General features: G+C 35.8%; 1 protein-coding gene and 1 pseudogene across 19 annotated transcripts in view; both read left to right on the top strand.

The window, feature by feature from the left end:
* Positions 1-24123, top strand: part of R3HDM1 (R3H domain containing 1) — a 203123-nt gene that overhangs the window by 8918 nt on the left and 170082 nt on the right. Inside the window, exon 1 of one of the 19 annotated variants that reach the window (XM_042948557.1) lies at positions 5961-6152. The exons of the other annotated variants lie outside the window; for them this stretch is intronic. The gene's annotated coding sequence lies outside the window, so the exon portion shown is untranslated. Of the gene's footprint in view, positions 1-5960; positions 6153-24123 lie in introns of those variants that run through there. 19 annotated transcript variants of the gene reach the window in all.
* Positions 7060-8491, top strand: LOC122225855 (annotated as a pseudogene).

The following is a 24123-nucleotide window of genomic DNA, read 5'->3' on the forward strand; positions in this document are numbered from 1 at the left end:
GGACCAAGTCATGTATAAAGTTCTAAAAAAAATAATTCTTGCCACTAGAACTCTATGTCATTACAGTAGTAACTTTAACTTGGCATTTGTATGCAAAGCTAAAGTGATACAATTATTACTATACAAAATAATGAAAAGTGTGAATTCACTCATTCAGCAAGTATTTATTGAAAACTTACTTTGTATTGGTTTTGTAAAACAGAGAATGCCTTTGCCCTCCTGGATCTCATTTTCTTATGGGTGAGACAAAGAAATGGAATATATATAAAATATAATGTCAGATAGAAATACAGAAATTATTGTAATGAATACAAAAGGTTGAGAGCTTAAAGACTGACAGAATGAGGTATACAGTCTATTTGAGACAGGGTGATCAGGGAAGACCTCTTGACATTTGAAAATGCAAACACGTAAATGAAGTAAGAGAACAAGCCATGAGATATATGAGTGAAGAACATTCTGGGTAGAAGGAACAAAGTACAAAGGCCATGAAATGGAGGAGATGGAAATGGAAATTATACTTGTTTACTGATGTTCAGTGTCCTCCCGAAGACAGCATTTAAAGGAGTAAGTACATTAGGAACACTTTGAGGTGTGGCTCTGGGACTGTCGGCTATGCATATTTTTAGCCAAATGAATCATTTCCACTGTAGAGCCTGTTAATTCCAAATGTACTGGATTTTAAAGGACATTAGCAAAGTCTAAACCTAAATCTTTAATCTTCACTGTCTTTTTAATGCTAAACCAAAAGGATTTCTTGTTTTTTCAATACTAAACCAAAAGATGCATTTATATAGAGTGGTAGGTAAATCTTTGTGTTGGAATGTGAGAATTTCTGGTCCAACCGCAGTAGTTCTCAAGGATCAGTCCAGTGGCAGCTTGTCCTAAAGTTATCTACTTTTCATTTCTTCTTCCAGTGAGTTGAAATGAGGACAAGGGGAGATACCTGGCTTGGGCCTTTCCAGCCAGCTATTATAAGGATCTGACAGGACAGCAATCAAGCAAAAGTCATTTAGCCTTTGCTTGAACTACTCTGGTGACAGGAGTACATTCCTAAGGGACTTCTTGTCTCTTATTTCTTTGTTTCCGTGTTTTCAGGTATATGGCTACAAATGTGAATATATATAGGTATGTACATATCTGTATACCTGTGTATGTTTATGTTTGTGTATATATATGTGTATGTATGTGTGTATATGTGTATATACGTATATAGTATTTGATGTAGAGGAGGGTATAGTCAAAGGAGAGAAGATCCAGTTGGAGGAGGAGAACATAATTGAAATGTTATCATAAATGTACATCAATATCAGTGTCATCTATAGGCTCTCCTTCTCCCTCCTTGCCCCCAGAGAGTAGAAAATAAGGTATGGGTAGGGATGGGAGACTTTACCTGCCCAGGCCTAAGACCCACTTGCTTGGCCCAGTTGTCCTAAAAAGAGGGAAAAGGGATAGGAAGAGTAACCCTATAGATGCCCTCGGTAGGTATGTGTCTCCCAATTTTACTCCCCCTGGCTGTTTACCACCACCTTAGGCTTACCAGGTTGTATTCCATATTATTGCTGGTGAGAAACTCGATCTAATCCTCAAAGCAAATTAGATCTTGTCACAGAACCAGGCAGCTAGACCATAATGGTATCTTTGTGGTTTTAGGTTTTTATCTTTTATAAGGTGGTACAATCATAGGAAAGAAATGTCTTGAAGGATAGTTTTAAAAGTTATTTTTAGATCATTTTGATAAGCTGATTTCAGAAATGTGCTCAGGTTGTTTATTTTTTTAATTTGGATAATTTTGCCACCTTGTGTGTCTTTTGAAATCAAAAATATTTATTCAATACATCAACAGATGGTAAACTTTTCTTTTTGACTGAGATGAAAACTGAACCAGTGTAAAACTTACTACATTTCTAAAATGAACTTTTTGGAAAGTTTGCACTTTTAAAAGCTTTTTTAAAACAGTGCATTACATATAAAAATCAAACAGTACAGTGGATCAGTAGTTGATTATCATTCCCTTATCTGCTGTCTTATTATCAGGATTCATGAGTCTCGAGCTAGAATGTTCTTAGCACCAAATGTCAAATGGATTCTTTTTCATGCTTCCATCAATTTATCAATATCATGTCAAATTGTTTTGTTACACGTTGGAAGCATGGGTTTTCTGTAACTTTTTAATTCTGGAGTTTCTAACAGCCTTTTTTTCTGATTGGCAAGCAATAGTGTACCATCACCATACCCTCAAAGTTATTCAGTCTCTATTTCATGCATACTTCTTTCTTTTTTTTTTTTTAATTTAATTTTTTATTTTTTTAAATTTACATCCAAATTAGCATATAGTGCAACAGTGATTTCAGGAGTAGATTCCTTAGTGCCCCTTACCTATTTAGCCCATCCCCCCCTCCCAGAACCCCTCCAGTAAACCCTCAGTTTGTTGTCCATATTTATGAGTCTTTAGCTATTGTTGATAGTGCTGCTATAAACATGGGGGTGCATGTGTCCCTTCGAAACAGCACACCTGTATCCCTTGGATAAATGCCTAGTAGTGCAATTGCTGGGTTGTAAGGTAGTTCTATTTTTAGTTTTTTGAGGAACCTCCATACTGTTGTCCAGAGTGGCTGTACCAGCTTGCATTCCCATCATGGATACTTCTGTACCTCAGAGATTTTCTCTTTGATTTTTGTGTCCTGCCCTCATCCTGGGACTTCCCTTCTGCCCTCCAAGGTTGAATCAACTGTTTGCTGGATTCTATGGATCCTTCCTCTTTATTGGTTTTTAAAATACTCATTTTGCTAGATAATAGCCTGAGGTATTTTCCTTAAAAAGTTTGCTTGAGAAGTAAACCTTTTCAGACTTTACATGCCTGAAGTCTTTATTCTGCCGTCATACCTGAATGATGTTTTAGAATGCTAAATTCAAAATCATTTTAACCTTGTACTTAAATTTGTCTTCTAGTATCTGGGTTCCTTTTAGAGATCTGCTGAAATTTTCCAAACATACATAAAGTTTGATAGAGGACTCATTTTAGCAGTTACTAACATTTTGTACTGTTTGTTTAATCATATATCTGTCAATCCATCTCATTTTTTTCAGTTTATTTATTTTTGAGAGAGACAGAAAGCAGAAGCTGGAGGGGGCAGAGACGGAGTGAGGGAGAGAGAATCCCAAGCAAGCTCCACACTGTTAGCACAGAGCCCAATACAGGGCTCGAACCCACGAACTGAGAGATTGTGACCTGAGCCAAAACCGAGAGTGAGCCACTTAGGCACCCCTCATCTCATTTTTTAAAATGTTTATTTATTTATTTTTGAGGGAGAGAGAGAGAATCCCAAGCAGACTCTGTGCTGTGAGCCTGGAGCCCAGCACAGGACTCGATCTCACAAACTGTAAGATCATGACCTGAGCCGAAATCAAGAGCTAGACACTTAACCGACTGAGCCACCCAGGTACCCCAATCCATCTCATTTTTTTTTGACACATTTCAAAATAAATTTCAGGGATCACTTCACTCCTGAACACTTTGGCATTCATGTAATTAGCTAGAGTTCAGTCAGTATTTGATTTTTTTTTTAATGGGTAAATATACACATAGAAATGCATAAATCAAGAACTTAACCATTTAATGAAATTTCAATAAATTGTATACATAGACCCAGGTGTCTGTCAAGGTATAGAACATTACCATAATGCCAATAAACAACAACCAAAAGTTTTGATTCTTTTTCATCATATGTTTTCTAGTGCTGGGCCTTATATAAATGAATTCATACAATATGTACTCTTTTGTGTAGGTCTTCTTTAACTCAACATGTTTTTCACATTTATCTACATTGTTACATGTGTGAATGTTTCCTTTTTTACTATAGAATAGAATTTTATTGCATAAATATACAATTCGTTTTTCTCTTCTGATTGCCACCCCTGTGCTGTTCCTGGTTTTTAGCTTTTATAAATAAAGCTGTTTGACTCAGAGTATTTGAGAATAAGTTTTGTTTTGCTTTGTTTTTTGTTTTAAAGTTTGTTTATTTATTTATTTAGAGAGAGAGTGAGAGGAAGCAAGGGATGAAGAGAGAGAATCCCAAGCAGGCTCTGCACTATCAACATGGAGCCTGACTCGGGGCTCAATCTCACAAACCATGAGATCATGACCAGAGCCAAGATCACGACTCAGATGCTTAACTGACTGAACCACCCAGGCTCCCCAAGAAGTTTTAAATCTTGAAATTAGAAACACCTACTAACATGGAATATTATAGCACAAAAATCCATTCATTTATTTCTTTATTCCATTTTTTCCTAGTTCTTGAATTTTTGTCAATATAATATTAAATCACAATTTAGCTGAGAATACTGTCAAACTTTTTCATTTCTTGCTATTCTTAGTAATACAAAGAACAGGTAGGAAGATTATTTAAAATCATCTCCGTTTTGTAAAAAATAATCTCTGTACCCAACATGGGGCTTAAACTCACAACCCTGAGATCAAGAGTCACATGCTGTGCTGACCCAACCATAAAATCATTCCCCTTTTTTAAAGTTTTGAATATTCTTATTGAAATTTTAAGATTAACCTGTGTTTCCTAGTCCATTGACTGACTTTAGGTAATTGGGTATTTATGTTAATTAGATGTAATTAAGTGTAGGTTTTTCCTAGAAGTTAGCATTTCAGCATATGCACTGATTTTAGAGGTAGTCATTTTTAAAGAATATATTAGTTTGACATTAACTTTCATATGAATCATTCTTTAATCCAGAGAGACATGATGTTTTGTGTTGTGTTTTGTGTCTATTATGCAAGAGTACTGTGTGTTTTGTTTATTTTTAAATAAAGAATGTTGCTTCTACTTGTAATTGTTTTGGAATTTTAAAGACCCAAGTTTAAACTCTTAAATTCATGATCTAGAAGGCCTTTTCCAACTCTAAAGTTTTATTAAATTTTTAAGGTAAATAAAGAATGAAATTTTCTGGTTGCCATATTACATTACATGAAAGGGTTAACCTGGTATAAGGTCCAGTGTATACATTCCATGGCTTTTTGTGAGTGTTAATTTTATACCTAATGAATGCTGATTTTGAAATGTAAAATTTAAAAAGTGTAAAGTGTCTTTTGTAGTCTAGTTTTTAAGCTGTGTTTGTGGCACATGAAAATTGCTTGATGGCTTTTCTGCAGCTGCTACACAACTTTTCAGTTGAGTCTACCTAACTACTGAAATGGAAAGTCCAGTAATAAGATAGGTGACAGTTTAAGAGGATTGATTTAAATGTTAAATACAGTTCATATCCACTTGGACTCTATTAGCATCTAACACCTGTACTTTAATTTTAGAAAGGAAATTATTCATCTTTTCTCATGTTGTTTTCTCTTGGTTTATGTGGCATTTGTGAAAATGCTTACAGAAATGCTGGTACTAAGATAAGGGATAATTGATGTTCTTGTTTGTGAAACAAACAAGTTCCACTAAGATCACAGAAATGGCTACTAATTAAATTGCTTCTGTCCTTAAAGACATACCTCTGCCTTCAAGAAGCTCATGACTTAGTAGAAATCCATTTGAGTCAAAATTTCCATATTCTAAATGGCTGCAGCTTCCATTTCCTTTTCTTGCTTTCTCTACTTCCTACTTGCTCTCTCCTTTCCTCTCATCATTGAACAAATTAGCTTAAAGATAGGGCAGCTTAAAGAATGAGCTATGAAAAAGGAGTCAGGGATGCCCGGCTGGCTCAGTCAGTAGAGCATGCCACTCTTAATCTTGGGGTTTTAAGTTCAAGCCCCACATTCGATGTAGAAATTACTTAAAAATAAAATGTTTTGAAAAGAAAAAGAAGAGTCTCACTTGGTGGTTTTTAATGAAATATATCAATATATGCATTTCCAAGGATAACGTGGGGTTTAAACCTTCTAAATGCAAAATACAGAACCAAGTGAAAGTTGGTGGTCAGGTAACATTAACTGAATTGCTTTTACATATCCTATCATAAAGCCTTGTTATAAAGAATACAAGCATTCTTGTCTTGATCTCATTTCTCTCACAGCTTTTCATCTGACATCCTGTGCTTCAAAGATACTAAGTTAACGGCCTGGCCAGGACTTCAAGAATCATCTCTAAACTACAAGTCCAACTTTGTACTATACCAAATATAAAGGAATTAATCAGGTCAATTAATATACCCCCTTTTTTTTTTTTTGGCCCCAGAACTTAATGGAGGCAAGTTTATTGGGGAATATTTCAAGATAGATTGCTTATCATGCTTACTACAGACTCAGTGCTTTATTCTTCTAGACATTCTAATGTTACTTGCTCGAAACTACTTATGTACTTAGAAGACCTTCCTTCCCTCCTGATTCAAATGCTAGTGTTTATGACCAAGTTATAAATGAGCCTACACCACTCAGTGAGCTAATTAAGAAATTGAAAAGTCAGCATACATTGCCTATGATATAACTGAAAAATAATTTCAGTTTATTTAGTAAAGAGTTTGTTTTATGTCTACTGTGCAAGAGTTTGTGTGTGTCTACTGGTGAGAAAATATGCATTGTAATAGTATGGAAAGCATAGTACATTCTTTTTAACTCACTGACTTGATCTAATCCAAAATTTAAATTCCGCGTAAAGTCACTGAGTAGCTATAGAATGACATTTGCTTGTTGGTCTGGTGTTTTTTTCATGACAAAGATACTGTGTTTATTTAGATTGTGTATTAAGAGTGGCTTTTAGGGAGGATGCTTGGGTGGCTAAGTCGGTTAAGTTTCCGACTCCTGATTTGGGCTCAGGTCATGATCTCAGGGTTCCTGAGTTGAGTTTGAGCCCTGTGTCAGGCTCTACACTGACAGGGCAGAGCCTGCTTGGGATTCTCTCTCTTTCCCTCTCTCTCTGCCTCTCCCCTGCTTACTCTCTCTCTCCCAAAATAAAAATAATAATAATAATAATAATAATAATAATAATAATAATAATAATAAACTTTTTAAAAAAGTGGCTTTTAGGGAAGTTGTTACAGAAAAAAACATAATGTCTTATTTTGTAAACCAGGATGTATTTTTTTAATGTAGTACATTTTGTGAAGTAGAACATTTTAAAATTAATTGCTAGTTGTTGTTAAAAGTGCTTGACAGAGGCTTGTATGGCGTCCAGGCCCAAGTGGCATGCCTTGGGTAGTGGGGCTCCACAGGTTCCAGGTGTTCCGGTCCCGTGAGATGAGGAAGAAGAGGAAGATGAAGTGGAGGATGAGGACGAAGACGATAAAGACAGTGACGAAGAAGAGGATGAAGACGACGAGAGCGTCGACGAGGAAGTGAATGTTGAATTTGAAGCGTATTCCATCTCAGATAATGATTATGACAGAATTAAGAAGTTAACTGCAGCAGCTTTTCCTGAAGGCTCCTGTGAACATTGCAGAACTAACTGATTTCTTAATTCAACAAAACCACATCGGGAGTGTGATTAAGCAAACAGATGTTTCAGAAGACAGTGATGACGATGTGGATGAAGATGAGATTTTTGGATTCATAAGTCTTTTAAATTCAACTGAAAGAAAGGGTACGCAGTGTGCTGAACAAATTAAAGAGTTGATCCTGAGCTCCTGTGAGAAGAGCTGTGGAAAGATCTCGGTTGAAAAGCTGGACGCGCTTTTCAACGACGCCTCCAAGCCTGTGGGCTTTCTCCTCAACGAGAGGTTCATTAACGTTCCTCCTCAGATCGCGCTGCCCATGCACCAGCAGCTCCAGAAAGAACTGGCAGAGGCACACGGAACGAACAAGCTGTGTGGAGAGTGTTCCTTCTACTTTCTGATTAGCAAGATGTTTGTGGAAGCTGGAAAAAACAATCCCAAAAAGAAATGGAGCAGCCAAGAAAAAGATGAGTTAATGTTCGCAAGTGCAGAGGAAGAATTTTTCTATGAGAAGGCAATCTTGAAGTCCAACTACTCGGTGCAGGAAGAGAGCGACACCTGTCTGGGAGGCAGGTGGTCCTTTGACGACGTCCCAATGAAGCCCTTGCAAACTGTGATGTTGATTCCAGGTGACAAGATGGATGAAATCATGGGTAAACTGAAAGAGCATCTCTCTCTCTGACCCATTTCCCATGGGCAGCAGGGGGCTGGTTTTCATTTTTGTAAAATTACCAGAAAACAGCTCAGATTTACTGAAAAACTCATCACTTTATTCAGATTAAGTCCCTCTACAAAAAAAGTAGGGTTGTCACCTGTGTCTGTGACACATTTACAAAATAGCTTTTAAAAAAAAAAAAAATTGGTCAAATTATGAATGGTTGATGAAGAGCTTTTCCAGTAAGAAGGAAAACGTGGAGTAGTAATTTAGAACTCAATAAAAACTTCCATTTTTTATTTTTAAATAATGGGAAAAAAAGTGCTTGACATCTATTCCATGAATAGTTTTCCTGGTTGTCTGGAATATTTTTCTTTATATCTGGAATGGTCTTTCTGACTAAAGTTTATCCAACCTGGAGGAAATTCAGTATATTTCACACTGAAATGAATTACAGAATTTGATTACTTTTTTTTTTGGAAGGTAAGATTTATCCAATTCAATGCTTCCGATTCTGTGTCTCCCTCTCTCTCTGCCCCTCCCCCATTCATGCTCTGTCTCTCTCTGTCTCAAAAATAAATAAAATGTAAAAAAAAAAAAAAAAAAAAATTAAAAAAAAAAAATTAACCTACATTCAGTCTTTGTAGATTTGCATCATACAGTATGTCACTTTTTGTGACTTTCTTTTAAGCATAGTTTTTAAAGGATCATCCACATTGTAGCATGAATCAGTTCTTCATTCCTTTTTTGTGGCTGAATAATATGCCACTGTATGGACCACATTTTTTTTATCCCTCAACTGAGGGGCATTGGAGTTATTTCTACTTCTTGGCAATTGTGAATAACACTGCTGTAATTATAAGCAAACAAGTTTTTGTGTGAATGTATGTTTTCGTTTCTCTTGGGTATATACCCAGGAATGGAATTGCTGGGTCATATCATGACTCTGTGTTTAACCATTTGAGGAGCTGATAAACTGTTTTCTGGGGTAGCTGCACCATTTTGCATTCCTGGTAGCAATATGAGGGGGTTACAGTCTCTCCACATACTCCCCAGTGCTTGTCATTGTCTGTCTTTGATTGTAACCATTTTAGTCGTTGTGTAGTAATATCTTGTGGTTTTGATCTGCATGTTTCTAATGATTAAAGATGGTGAACATCTTTTCATGTATTTATTACTGGCTCCTGTTGATTTTATGTAGACCTTGATATCTAGATGTTGTTTGTATACCTTTTATGAACTCTATAATTACTCAGTATTTAGGCTCTATTTGTCACATAAAATGCCGTTGTATGTTTGAACACATTACGTATGTTATATTGGAGAATTGGAGAGAGACTAATTCATCAGTGTTTTCCAAACTTACCTGATAAATAGGATAGTCACCAGTTTGCCTAGGACAGTCCCTGTTGATGCCTGTTGTTCTGGCATACTTATAAAAGTAGCCTCTTTCACTCTGAAGTGCCCTGCTTTGGACAATAAATTACATGGCTATGCTACTGACAATTAACCTAGAGTATTTAAATACACACTTGCTATCTGCTAGATCAGAATCTCCAAGAAAAAGGCCTGGAAATATGTTTTTAACAATTTCAAGGTCAAGCACATTTATATTATTCTAGCAGAATGCTGGTGTTTCTCTGTAACCCAGAACCCATTATCATTGTTTTAATGGGACAGTGAGTTGCAAGTTAAAATGGGAGAGGAATAATTTCTTTTGATAGGCTAACACCATCCTTCTCCTTAAAGTAATGATAGAGGAGTATTTTATAACATGCATGTTAGGTTCTTAGGAGCAAGGGAGTATGGGATAGCAAAGTGAAATAAGTTTCTGGAAGTTGAGTGGTCTCAGGATGGAGGGCAGTGAGCAAAACTGAGCTTCCCTTTGAGTTTGATGACAGGAGAGGAGAAACTCATGAACATGTTCTTCATACTTGAGAACTAGGAGCAAGAACTAATGGCAGGGTAGGGGGTGGGGTGGAAGAAGTACTTTCAGATTCCAAGGCTATGTTACAGAAGAAGGATAGAATGTGATACCATTAGTTCTTACTTATTTGGGGTCAGGGGGATTTGAGAATATTTTTAAGTCAGACACTTGTAAGAATTCTGTATTTTAAAAAAACTTTTTAATGTTTGTTTATTTTTGAGAGAGAGACAGAGTGCAAGCCAGGAAGGGGCAGAGGGAGAGGGGGACAGAATCCAAAGCAGGCTTCAGGCTCTGAGCTGTCACCACAGAGCCCGATGCAGGGCTCAAACCTGCGAACTGTAATGTCATGACCTGAGCCCAGCCCAAGTCGGATGCATAACCTACTGAGCCACCCCAGGCATCCTGAGAAATGTACTTTTATACCAGTATCAGAGATGCCCATTCAAGTTTTAAGATTTTTTAATTTGCTAATTATGTGACTGTCTTTAAGATGAAAGCAACATATTTGACTCAGTATAAAGAATGTGCACTAATTATTTCTGGAGGGTGATTTGATCACCTTTTACCACCAATGGTACATAATTAAGAAATTAGTTAAGAAATGGCTGGAAAGTTAGCAATTTATGTGTATCCCAACATAACTGTAGCCTCATGGTATTTCCATTAGCCAGAAACTCAAGCCAACTCTTGTATGGGCCATACTATCAAGCAATACAGTCTTCAGTATAATTATCCACACCATAATATTTCATCCAAAAATTCTTTGGATGGAGAGCAAGGGCCTTACTTTTTTTTTTTTTTTTTTTTTAGCTTTATTGAGGTATAATGCATGTACGGTAAACTGCATGTATTCAAAATATATATTTGGAAGAGATGCTGGGTATTTTTTTAATTGATACTGTGGCAAGTCTGCCATTATAATTTGTCTTCTAAGCATACAATAACAGTGGAGAAATAAAACAGCTTGTTAATTTAACTTGGGGAAACTCATGAATTATTCATAATAAGATGTTTTACAAGGGATTATTAAGACTTGTCCATAGTTACGGAGTAACTACTCTTGTCTCCAAAACTAGTTACTTTTTATCTGTACATATTTATCTGAGAGAATGAGAGCAAATAATAATGTGCCAAATGAAGGACTGAATAATAAATGCTTGATTAGTTCAAAAGAATAAGAAATGGCTGGACTGAAGAAGTTAGGAAAAGTTGTGAGGAAGAAAGTAGATCATGTAACAGATAAAGACAATGTAAGAAAGGGTCCATTGGAGTTTGAGCTAGACCTTAGAGAACAGATTTGATTCATTAGGCAGACATGGATGAAAGAGCATTCTAAAGAAAGAGAACCATGGGGCACCTGGATGGCTCAGTCAATTAAGTGTCAGACTTTGGCTCAGGTCATGATCTCACGGTCCATGAGTTTGAGCCCTACATCGGGCTTTGTGCTGATGGCTCAGAGCCTGGATCTGCTTCGGATTCTTTGTCTCCCTCTCTCTACCCTTCCCCGGCTCGCACTCTGTCTCTCTCTCAAAAATGAATAAACGTTAAAAAAATAATAAAATAAAAGAGAACCAGTGAGTATAGGTAATGAAAGGTGAGTGGTCTGGCTTGGCTGCAGTTGAGGATGACTGAGGAGAAATAAAAGTGGAAAGTTAAGTTTGGGCAAAGATCTGAAACTAAAGGATTTTAAGTTGTGTCCTCTTAAGGCAAACTACTGAATGTTTTTTTGGGCAAGATAGTTGATTTCAGATTTCATTGTCTTACTGTTTTTTGATGCATTTAATACTTCAGTTGTGGTTATCAGGAAGTTGATTTTTAATTTGTCTTCTATAGTCAACTTGTCACTTTTTTTTGGTACTATCAAATATCTTATAAAGTAATAATATCTGGAAGAGAGGGAGAGAAAAATTATAATTACTCATGTAGTATTAGGTTATGGCTTAATTCAGAAAATAGGAATTTTTAAGAATTGAGAATTCAAGAATGTGAATTTTAGGCAACATATGGAGTCCTGAAATATTCAAAGATATTGGGCCCTTCTCGTATGTGAAGATTTAAGATTATATTGTCTCATTCTTTTCTTTTTTAATGTTAGTTTATTTATTTTGAGAGAGGGAGAGCAAGTACAGGAGAGGGGCACAGAGAGAGGGGGAGAGAGAATCCCAGGCAGGCTCTGCACTGTCAGCACACAGCCCAACACAGGGATGGATCCCGCGAACCATGAGATCATGTCCTAAGCCAGAATCAAGAGTCAAATGCTCAACTGACTGAGCCACCCAGGCACCTCATGTCTTGTTATTTTCTTGACCTCTCTTTTAAAATATATATTTAGAGAAGCAAAGCAAGTTCAGCTTAAGAAAATTATCTTTTTTTTTTTTTTTCTGGAATGTCATAAAGGATCCCCAGAGGTTATGAATGTAGACTTGAGGGGGAAATGAGAAGGTCCCGAGAATACTTTTCATGTTGTCATTTGTTAATTTCTTAACTTCAAATATACAGATGAAAACTGTTTAAAATATGAAGAAGTACACAAAGCAGTCCAGCTGTTTATATCTTAAAGCCAAATTCATAACCTTAAGTGGTGGAAATACTCTACTTTTAATAGGTTGTGAGAATTTAATAATACAATTTCATTCAGCCCATGTTGGATTATGTATACTTTTAACACTTTTAGGGCTTTTAGATTAGTTTTTTGTTTTAATTTTCTAATTAATTTTGTTTAATTTTTTTATTTCCTAGGAATTAACTGTCCCTTAAATGTGACATTGCATAAATTATTTTCATTTAATCTCCTACTGAATAAAATAATAAGCATTTAAGACTCTCTGATCTGGTCCTACTATACTGTTCATTCATTTGTTCAGTCAGCAATTACTTGAAAAAAAAAAAAAAAAAAAACAACATTTAGTGAATACCTGGCATGTGCCGAGCCTTGACTTTGAGAATACAGAAATCAGTGATTTGGACTCTTGCCCTGGAGGAGCTCATCCTCGTAAGAGAGGCACTCTATATAAGTAATTACAAATCCACTTGATAATTTTTTTGTTTTTTGTTTTTTTAAAAGGTGTGTTAAGGTACATACAGGGTACAGTGGAACAACATTCTGCCTTAATTCTTACCTCACCATTTGCTTTTTATTTTTCACTGATGTAACTTTATTCATAATACATTCTAAAGCAAAAAAAATATTACTGGATATAAAAACCAAGACTTGATGAAGGTAGAAAGCTCAGTTCAAAAGGAAAACATAGCAGTTTCAAATTATATATGTACTTAATAATTGATAGAACGATAAGAAAATAGATAAGCAACAATAACAGGGGATGCCACAAACACTGATGAGCACAGGAATAATAAAATTTCATTTAATCTCCTACATGTTTAATCCCCTGTGTGTGCCAAAAAGAACCTTTAAAGATGAAATGGATAAAGCTTTTCCTATTTTACCTCACCATTTCTTAACACACAGGATTAACCCTACTCAGACAACTGAGTGTTCCCTAAAATTTTCATCAAGTTTCTCACTTCAAGTCTTATAATATTTCTTCAAACAGGAATAACCATTTACTATTCCTTTCTCCCTTATTACGTATGACACATGTTTCAAGAACCTGTTGTTAAATTCAAGTTTCATTTTGAAACATAAACCAGAAGTGTTCTCTCCCATATGTTCTTTTGAGGCACTATGTATGTGTTATTTTTAACTTTTATTACTCTGAATCTTGTGTTATATGTAGTTCAACATGCACATAGCTTCCTCTCCATTACTACCTGCCTTTCACCTACACCCAGTCAAAGAAGCACTGCTCCGTTTAAAAATTACCTGAGGTGAAGGGCTTTGTCAGCTTGATAATTATACCTTGTATACCACCATATTTAATTGATGTGTATTTAAATATAGTTAGATATCTGGTATTGATTTCAGGGAAAAGTAGAGCTCAGCCTCACTGCTGTAGGAGATTTTAGTAACAGATTTAGAAAAAGAAACTTCTTTTTCCTAAATTCAGACAGATTATACTTCAAGGTAAAATTTTGTCAAAACCTTGACTTGAGTAAAATTTCTCTCCCTTGGTTTAAGTGCAACTTTGATAAGAAATGATTACAATCTGATAGCTGGTAGATACCCTTTGTTAAATGAACTGATGACTCATGTCCTATAAATTAGCCTAATACCTATACTCCAGTTAATGCCATATTGCAGTCCTAATACTGTGTTAGGTTGATTTGGCCATGAACACAGAACTGTGCTTATCCTTCCTGATATTCTCATGTTTCGTTCCTCTCTAGGCCAAAGCATGTCTTCATGGCTGATTGAGGAACTTGTTTCTGTCTAGTTCAGAGAATTGATTTTCAAAACCACTAATTAATAGTGTCTTATTTTGAACACTGCCATATAAGAAACTGGTAGTATAATTGCTGAGGATAAATACTAACCTGAAAAAAAATGCTTTGTAGTATGCCATATTAAGCCATATTAAAATTACCTTTTGTAGAAACCATTTCAGAGAGATAGCTAGCCACGTGTTCACCCATTTTGTGTCACAGTAACCTCTCATTTTTCTGTCTGTCTTCACTGAGGCTAGGGTCCTGACCTTCATTTCTAGATTACCCATGTGGTCTCCTTTCTATGCTTTTTCCGATATGCGGGTGATGGTAAAAGAAGATACAGAAATAAGCAGATTTGCCCTTTTCTTTAATCAATGTCTGCTTGGACTTGGATTGTAATACTTCTAATTATCTCTTTTGTAATATGATCTCCATTTACAGTTTTCTTCTGTATCTTTAAACCCCCTTGCCTCCTCTTACTCTTATTTTCATAAATGAATTTCTTTCCTATTTTAGTCAAGACATTGAGGCTATTTATTATAATATAGTATCACTGAATTAGCTATGGATACTTTAAAAGTATCTGTCTAGAGGTGCCTGGGTGACTCAGTCAGTTGAGCGTCCCCCTCTTGATTTCAGCTCACATTATGATCCCAGGATTGTGCAATTGAGCTCTGGGTCAGGCTCAACACAGAGCCATCTTGGGATTCTCTTTCTCTCCTCTCTCTCTGACCCTACCCTTCTCATGCTCTCCATCTCTCAAAATAAACAAAAAAGATTCTCTCTCTCTCTCCCTCTGCCCCTCCCTGCTTACACACTCTCCAAAATAAAAAAATAAAAGTTTTCTCTCTCAATACCCATACTCTTTTTTTCTTCTATGACTGTCAAGTGAAGAAATGGCCTCTCCTTCAAGCCTACTCTTCTTTCTTTACAATGCGTTGATCCTTAACTATGTGCCAGAGAGTGTGATAGGGTTTCTAGGAAACACAGTAATGAGTGAAATAAAATTCTTAAAAGAAGCTTACTGGCTTGTGTTTGTACTGTTTGCAGTATTCTCATCCTTGTCATTTGTTCATTTTGTTTACATTCTAGGAATTAGAGAATTTTTAAATAGGAAGGAGAAAGGTTGTTTTCCCTCAAAGAGATATGAGGAGGGAGCCTCTTTTATATTAAACCTTCTCCTCCCCATTTGAGATTTCTGAAAGGAGTATATTATATCTCTAAAGTGTGTGGTAGCAGAAAAAAAAAAAGCTGAAATCTCTGCTGTGGTAAAGATTACCATATCTATTAATCGCAACCTTTCAAAAAGTTTAAATCAAGTAATTTATTTCCTATGTATGATTTTTCCATATGAAATATGTAAGATGTATATATGAAATTATGTATCCAGTTAACCCTTAAGCAACATGGATTTGAACTGCGTGGGTTTACTTCTATGTAGTTTGCTTTTTTTTTTTTTTTTTTTTTTACAATAAATACGTTATAGTACTGTAAATGTATTTTCTCATGATTTTCTTTCTTTTTTTTAATATAAATTTTAGTTAACATACAGTGCAATATTGGTTTCAGGAGTAGAATTCAGTGATTCATCACTTAAATACAGTAATACCCAGTGCTCATCACAAGTGCCCTCTTAGTACCCATCCCCTACCTCGCCCTTCTGTCACCCACCTCCCTCCACCAACCCACAGTTTGTTCTCTATCATTAAGAGTCTCTTATGGTTTGTTTCCCCTCTTTTTTTTCTCTCCCTTCCCATATTTCATCTGTTTTCTTTTATTTCACTTAATACATTCTAGTTCCATCCACGTCATTGCAAATGGCAAGATTTCATTCTTTTTGTTGACTAATATTCCATTGCATTTATAAATCACATCTTCTTTATCCATTCATCAATCAGTGGACATTTGGGCTCCATGGTTTGGCTGTTGTTGATAATGCTGCTATAAACATCAGGGTGTGTGTGCGCCCCTTTGAATCTGTATTTTTGTATCCTTTGGGTAAATACCTGGTAGTGCAATTGCTGGATCATAGGGCAGTTCTAGTTTTAGTTTTTTGAGGAAACTTGATACTTTTCTCCAGAGTGGCTGCACCAGTTTGCATTCCCAGCAACAGTGCAAGAGAGTTCCCTTTGCGTCCTCACCAACACCTGTTGTTAGTTGTGTTATTTTAGCCACTCTGACAGATGTGAGGTGGTTTTGGTTTGTATTTCCCTGATGATGAGTAATGTTTAGCATCTTTTCATGTGTCCATTAGCATTCTGGATGTCTTTGGAAAAGTTTCTATTCATGTCTTCTGCCCATTTCTTACCTGTGTTACTTGTTTTTTGGGTGTTGAGGTTGATAAGTTTCAAAATCTATATTATGAATACTAACCCTTTATCAGATAGGTCGTTTGCAAATATCTTCTCCCATTCCATAGGCATCCTTTTAGTTTCGTTTTTTTCCTTTGCTGTGGAGAGGCTTTTTATCTTGATGAAGTCCCAGTATTTCATGTTTGCTTTTGTTTCCCTTGCCTTCGGCGACATGTCTAGTAAGAAGTTGGTCCAGCCAAGGTCAAAGAGGTTGCTGCCTGTGTTCTTTAGGATTTTGATCGTTTCCTGTCTCATATTAGGTCTTTCAACCATTTTGAATTTGTTTTTGTGTATGGGGTAAGAAAGTGGTCCAGATTCATTCTTGTGCATGTCTGTGTCCAGTTTTCCCAACACCATTTGTTGAAGAGACTATCGTTTTTCCAGGGGATAATCTTTCCTGCTTTGTCAAAGATGTGTTGACCATATAGTTTTTCTGATCCATTTCTGGGTTTTCTGTTCTGTTCTGTTCATCTATGTGTCTCTTTTTGTGACAGTACCATATTGTCTTGATGACTACAGCTTTGTATATACCTTAAAATTTGGAATTGTGATGCCTCCAGTTTTGTTTTTCCTTTTCAAGATTGCTTTGGCTATTCAGGGTCTTTTGTGGTTCCATACAAATTTTAGGATTGTTCTAGCTCTGTGAAAAATGTTGGTGGTATTTTGATAGGGATTGTATTAAATATCTAGATTGTTTTGGCTAGTGTAGACATTTTAACAATGTTTGCTCTTCAATTCCATGAACATGGAATGCTTTTCCGTTTCTTTGTATCCTCTTCAGTTTCCTTCATAAGTGTTCTATGGTTTTCAGAGTACAGATGTTTTATTTCTTCAGTTAGGTTTATTCCTAGGTATCTCAATTGTTTTTTATGCGTTTACAAATAGGATGGATACCTTGATTTCCTTTTCTGATGCTTTGTTATTGGTGCATAGAAATGCAACAGATTTCTGCACATTGAGTTTATATCCTTTGACTTTGCTCAGTTCATTTATTCTCACAGTTTTTTGGTGGTCTTTTGGATTTTCTACATAAAGTATCATGTCATCGGCAAATAGTGAAAGTTTGACCTCTTTCTTGATCATTTGGATGCCTGTCATTTCTTTTTATCATCTGATTGCTGAGGCTAAGACTTCAGTACTGTGTTGAATAGTATGGTAGGACTGGACATCCTTGCCTTGCTCCTGACTGTAGGGGAAAGGCTCTCAGTTTTTCCCCATTAAAGGTGAGCTGCAGGTCGTCTGTATATGGCCTTTGTGATGTTGAGGTGTGTTCCATCTATCCCTACTTCGTTGAGTGTTTTTATCAAGAATGGATGCTGTATTTTGTCAAATGCGTTTTCTTCGTCTATTGACGGGATCATATGGTTCTTATACTTTATTTTATTAATGTGGTGTATCACATTGCTTGATTTGCGAATATTGAACCAGCCCTGAAGCCCAGGAATAAATCCCATTTGATTATGGTAAGTAATTCTTTTGATGTATTGTTGGATTTGATTTGCTAGTATCTTGTTGACAATTTTTGCATCCGTGTTCATCAGGGATATTGGCCCATAATTCTCATTTTTGGTGGGATCTTTGTCTCGTTTTGGAATCAAGGTAATGCTGGCTTTGTCAAATGAGTTAGGAAATTTTCCTTCTGTTTCTGTTTTTTGGAACAGTTTGAGAAAAATAGGCTTTAACTCATGTTTAAATGCCCGGTAGAATTCCCCTGGGAAGCCTTCTGGCCCAGGACTCTTGTTGGGAGATGTTTGATTACTGATTCCATTTATTTGCTGGTTATAGGTGTCTCACGTTTAAGAACATTTTTCTCTAGTTTGCTTTATTATAAGAATACAGTATATAATACATATAATGTACAAAATATGTGTTAATGGACTGTTTATGTCATTGGTAATACTTTCAGTCAGCAGTAGGTTATTAGTAGTTCAGTTTTGAGGGAGTTAAAAGTTAATGTGTGGATTTTCAATTGTGCAAGGGTCAGTATCCCTAACCTGTGTTGTTCAAGGTTCAGTGTGTTTGTGTAAAATTACACTCTCTAGTTATACACCAATACAGTATCTCATTGGAATATGGCGTGTGTGTATGTTTGTGTGTATGTATGTGTGTATTTAATGTGTGCTCTCTTCATGAGTTTGTATGCAATCCTAAACCTGCAACAGAAATATATTGAAACTGTGAGTGGTTGGCAGGTTTTTGGTTTTGTTTTTTATTGTAGTAAAATACATGTAACATAAAATTTACCATCTTACCTATTTTTAAGTGTACAGTTCAGTAATGTTCAGTAACGTGTATTCATGTAGTGCAGCCAACACAAGAACTCTTCATCTTGCAGAATTGAAACTCATACCCGTTATACAATAATTCCCCATTCCCCAACTCCTGGCAGCCAGCCTTCTACTTTCTATGTCTATGAATTTGACTGCTGTAGGTACCTCGAGTGAAATCAAAACAGTATTTGTCTTTTTGTGACTGGCTTATTTCATTTAGCCTCATATCCTCAAGGTTTATCCACATGTCAGAATTTCCTTTTTTTTTTTAAGTTTTTATTTTAATTTGAGTATAGTTAACATACATTGTTCTATGGGTTGTAGGTATACAATATTGTGATTCAGCAATTCTATATGTTACTCAAGGCTCATCATGATAAGTGTACTCTTTAATCCCCACCTGTTTCACCCATCCCCCACCTCCCCTCTGGTAACCATCAGTTTGTTCTCTCTAGAGAAGAGTCTTTTCTTTCTTTTTCTTTCTTTCTTTCTTTCTTTCTTTCTTTCTTTCTTTCTTTCTTTCTTTCTCTCTTTCTCTCTTTCTCTCTTTCTCTTCTCTTTCTTTCTTTCTTTCTTTCTTTCTTTCTTTTTTAAAGATACTATTTTTAAGTAATCTCTACACCCAACATGAGGCTCGAACTCACAATGCCAAGATCAAGAGTCGCATGAAGAGTCTTTTTCTTGGTTTGTCTGTCTTCTCTTTTTTTAAACTTTATTTGTTCCTTAAGTTCCACGTATGAGTGAAATCATATGGTATTTTTCTTTCTCTGATTTATTTTGCTTAGCATTATACTGTCTAGCTCCATCCATGTTACTGCAAATGGCACAATTTCATTGTTTTAATTTTTTTTAATTTTTTAATGTTTTTTATTTATTCTTGAAAGAGAGACAAAGCATGAGCAGGGGAGGGACAGAGAGAGAGGGAGACACAGAATCCAAAACAGGCTCCAAGCTCTCAGCTATCAGCACAGAGCCCGACACGGGGCTTGAACTCACAAACTATGAAATCATGACCTGAATCGAAGTCAGAGGCTCAACCCGCTGAGCCATCCAGGCATCCCCAACAGTTTTATTTTTGCTTTTGTCTCCCTTGCCTCAGGATACATATCTAGAAAATTGTTGCTGTGGCCAATGTCAGAGAAATTACCACCTGGGCTTGTCTTGGACTTTAATTGTTTCAGCTCTCATATTTAGGTCTTTAACCCTTTGCATTTATTTTTGTATATGGTATAAGAAAGTCGTCCAGTTTCATTCTTCTGCATGTAGTTCTCCTGTTTCCCCAACACCATTTGTGAAGAGACTGTCTTTTTCCCATTGCTTATTCTTTCCTCCTTTGTCAAAGACTAACTGACCATATATATAAATGCGGGCTTATTGCTGAATTTTCCGTTCTGTTCTATTGATGTATATGTCTGGTTTTGTACCAATACCATACTGTTTTGATTACTACAGGTTTATAATACAACATGAACTCTGGAATTGATGAAATAAATTGAAGATGATGCAAAGAAATGGATAGATATTCCATGCTCATGGATCAGGAGAACAAATATTGTTAAAATCTATACTACCTAAAGTAATCTGCCGATTTAATGTAATCCCTATCAAAATACCAACAGCATTTTTCACAGAACTCAAATAATCCTAAATTTTGTATAGAACCACAAAAGACACTGAATAGCCAAAGTAGTCTTGAAAAAGAAAAACAAAATTGTAGGTAATTTCCTTCTTTAAGTCTGAGTAATACTCTGTTGATGTATATATTACATTTTGTGTGTTTGTTCATCTGTTGCTGGACATTTGGGTTGTTTCCAGCTTTTGGCTACTACGAATAGTGCTGCAGTGAACATGAGTATATAGATACCTCTTTTAGAACCCACTTTCAAGTTTTTTTAGGTATATATTCAGAAGTGGAATTACAAGATCATATAATAATTCTGTTTTTCTGTTTTTGTGGATTCACCTTGCTGTTTTTCACAGTGCCTGCACCGTCTTACGTTTCTACTAACAATTCGCAGGAGTTCTAGTTTCCCCACATTCTCACAAAACTTCTTATTTTCTGATCTTTCAATAGTAGATACCCTAATAGGTGTGAAGTGGTATCTCTTTGTGGCTTTTCTTTGCATTTCCCTAGTTTGTGATGGTGAGCATCTTTTCACGGCTTATCTTTTGTATACCTTCTTTGGAGAAATTTCTATTTAAGTGCTTTGACCATTTTTTAGTGGCATTTTCTTGTTGAGTTGGAGGTGTTTTTTGTTAATATCATGGATTTGTTTGGCTTTGTTTTAAGCACTACTTTTAAAAAATCAGATGCCGTTATTATTTAATGATACTTAACTGTGTTAAAATGTGCTGTACATGTACCTGGAAGCCTAAATATAGATGCTTCACAAAGTAATAATATAATGAGGAGTACTGGTATTTTTTTCCTCAGCAACAATTGAAGCTGTATATCAGAAATATAATGAGATACTATTCCGTTTCACATTTTCAGAGGACTGAGTTAGACATTGGAAAATATATGTTGTATGTGTTTTTTAAGACATTAACTTTACTCTTCAGTCAATAAACCAATCTAAGAGCATATTATAATTACACATTTTTAGTCTAAATTAGTATTCTGTCTTAATTGGTAAAGCCGTTTTTAAGATGCATTATAAACTTTTAGGATTTCCCAAGTTTACAGTTAAGTCATATTAAGGTTGAAAGTATCGGTCATCTAAGGAATACTGATACTACAATTCTGATGTCCTTATCAGTTGACTATTTCATAAATATTTTAAGCTTCACATCTGGAAGAAGTTCAATATTTGTTTAAAAACGTTTTCATTTTTGTTTCTAGTCTTCAAAACTTAACAGTGTTGTATGAAAGACATTTGTATTTCAGATGAAATTAACATTCACCAAGGTACAAATGAAAATAAAACAATAGATGAAAAAGTTGAAAGCCAATGTACTGCCAGAAACTTCTGAAATGTAGAGGTTCCTGGGCGTGCCTGGGTGGCTCAGTTGGTTGTGCCTCTGACTCTCCATTTTGGCTCAGGTCATGATCCCAGGATCATGGGATCAAGACCCATGTCTGGTTGTGTGCTGAGTGTAGAGCCTGCTTAAGTTTCTCTCTCTCTTCCTTCGGCCCTCTCCCCCACTTGCGCGCGCTCTCTCTCTCTCTCTCAAATAAACAAAAAATAAATAAATTGGAATATATCCTTTTTTAAGAATAACATTTCTTTAAGAAAACCTCCACTTATATTAGCTTCCTTACAATTCTGTGAAGAGGAACAGTTTATGAGCCAAGCCATCTGATAACAGTAAAGATCTGAGGCTTTTGTTTTACTGGAAAATGTTCCTAGCTGTATCAGTAGGAATCGTGGTCCATGGAAAAGGCATTTTGACAGAGCAAAATCTAATTTTAAAGGGAAATCTAAGACACAGCTATGTCCTTTCCTTCCATATCACCTTTTGTAAATCGTAATTTTTTTTTTTTAACATTATTATGGGTAGAATCGTAACCCCACCCACAATGTAAAACTCCTATGTTGACGTGCTAACCCCCGGTACATCAGAACATAACCTTGCTTGGAATTAGAGTCATTGCAGAAATAGTTAAGATGAAGTCCTACTGGAGTATGATGAGCTTCTAATCCAACATAACTGATATCCTTACAAAAGGTAAAATTTGGAGATAGAGGTTATACAGGGAGACCACCATGTAAACAGGAAGACTGCCATCAAAAGTCAAGGAGAGACTTCTGGAATAGACCCCTCATAAGGAACCAACCTGCCAGCAGCCTTGAATTTGGACTTCTAGCCTCTAGAACTATGAGACAATATATTTCTGTTGTTTATGCTACCCAGTTACAGTAGTTTGTTGCAGCAGCCTTAGCAAATTAATACAAATGTGAAATGATCCATATCCTCCTTTGTGCTGATGACATAACCCTGCTGTTGCATTCAGGAATGAATTTGAAAAGCAAATAGACAACCTCAGCCATCAAGGAAATGCAAATCAAAACCACAGTGAGGTACCACTTCATACTTAACTGTCTATAATCAAAACATCAGATAATAACAAGTGTTACTGAGGATGTGGAGAAACTAGAATCTTCTGCCACCGTGGTTATCGAAATGGCCCAGCCGCTTTGAAAAACTGCCAGTTCCTCAAATGGGTAAACATTTAAATGATTGAACATGAGTTACCATAGACCCAGGAATTCTACTGTTAGGTATATAACCAAAAGAAAAAATGTAAGTTCACAGAAAACTTATACATGAGTGTTCACAACATTATTATTTGAAATAGTGAAAAAGTGGAAACAACACGTCTATCAACTGATGAATGAACAAAATGTGGTGTATCCATACAGTGGAAGATTATATGATAGCAAAAATGAAATTCTTGCTACAACATAGATTAATCTTGAAAACATTCTAAGTAAAAGAAAACAGTCACAAAAAACCACATATTAATGTGATTCCATGTATATGAAATGTATAGGTAAACTCTGGAGACATAGAGTAAATTAGTAGTTCCTAATTAGGGGATGATGGCTAAGGAAAATGGAGTTGCTTTTTCAGGTAATGAAAATGTTCTGAAATTGGTTGTGGTAAAGGTGAGCCTTGAATTAGACACTTTAAATGAGTAAACTGTATGGTATGTGAATTATATCTCAATAAAGCAGTTTTTTAAAAGATAGGACACATAAATCATAGTAATTTGTGGTCAGGAGGAACAGTTGAATAATCATTTCTTATACATACTGTATTTCAGGTTCTTTGTAAAATACTAGGTATGAAAAAACAAGAAACTTAAGTTCCTTCTTAGTTGCAGAGACAGAATCATTAACAAATTCTTTAATAAAACAAAAATCAGGGGTGCCTGGGTGGCTCAGTCGGTTGAGCGTCCGACTTCAGCTCAGGTCATGATCTCACAGTCTGTGAGTTTAAGCCCCGCATCAGGCTCTGTGCTGACAGCTCGGAGCCTGGAGCCTGCCTCAGATTCTGTGTCTCCCTCTCTCTCTGCCCCTCCCCTGCTCATGCTCTGTCTCAAAAATAAATAAAAATATTTAAAAAAAAACAAACAAACAAAAAAAAACAACCAAAAATCAAAATTGTCATGTTGGAGCAACTCACTAGATTTCAGAGGGGAAAAAACTATTAAAATTCCTCTGCTTAGGTTCTCTGGATCTTATGATTTTATCAGTTACCTATATA

This window comes from Panthera leo, chromosome C1 (assembly GCF_018350215.1).
Source record: "Panthera leo isolate Ple1 chromosome C1, P.leo_Ple1_pat1.1, whole genome shotgun sequence".
Lineage (NCBI taxonomy): Eukaryota > Metazoa > Chordata > Mammalia > Carnivora > Felidae > Panthera > Panthera leo.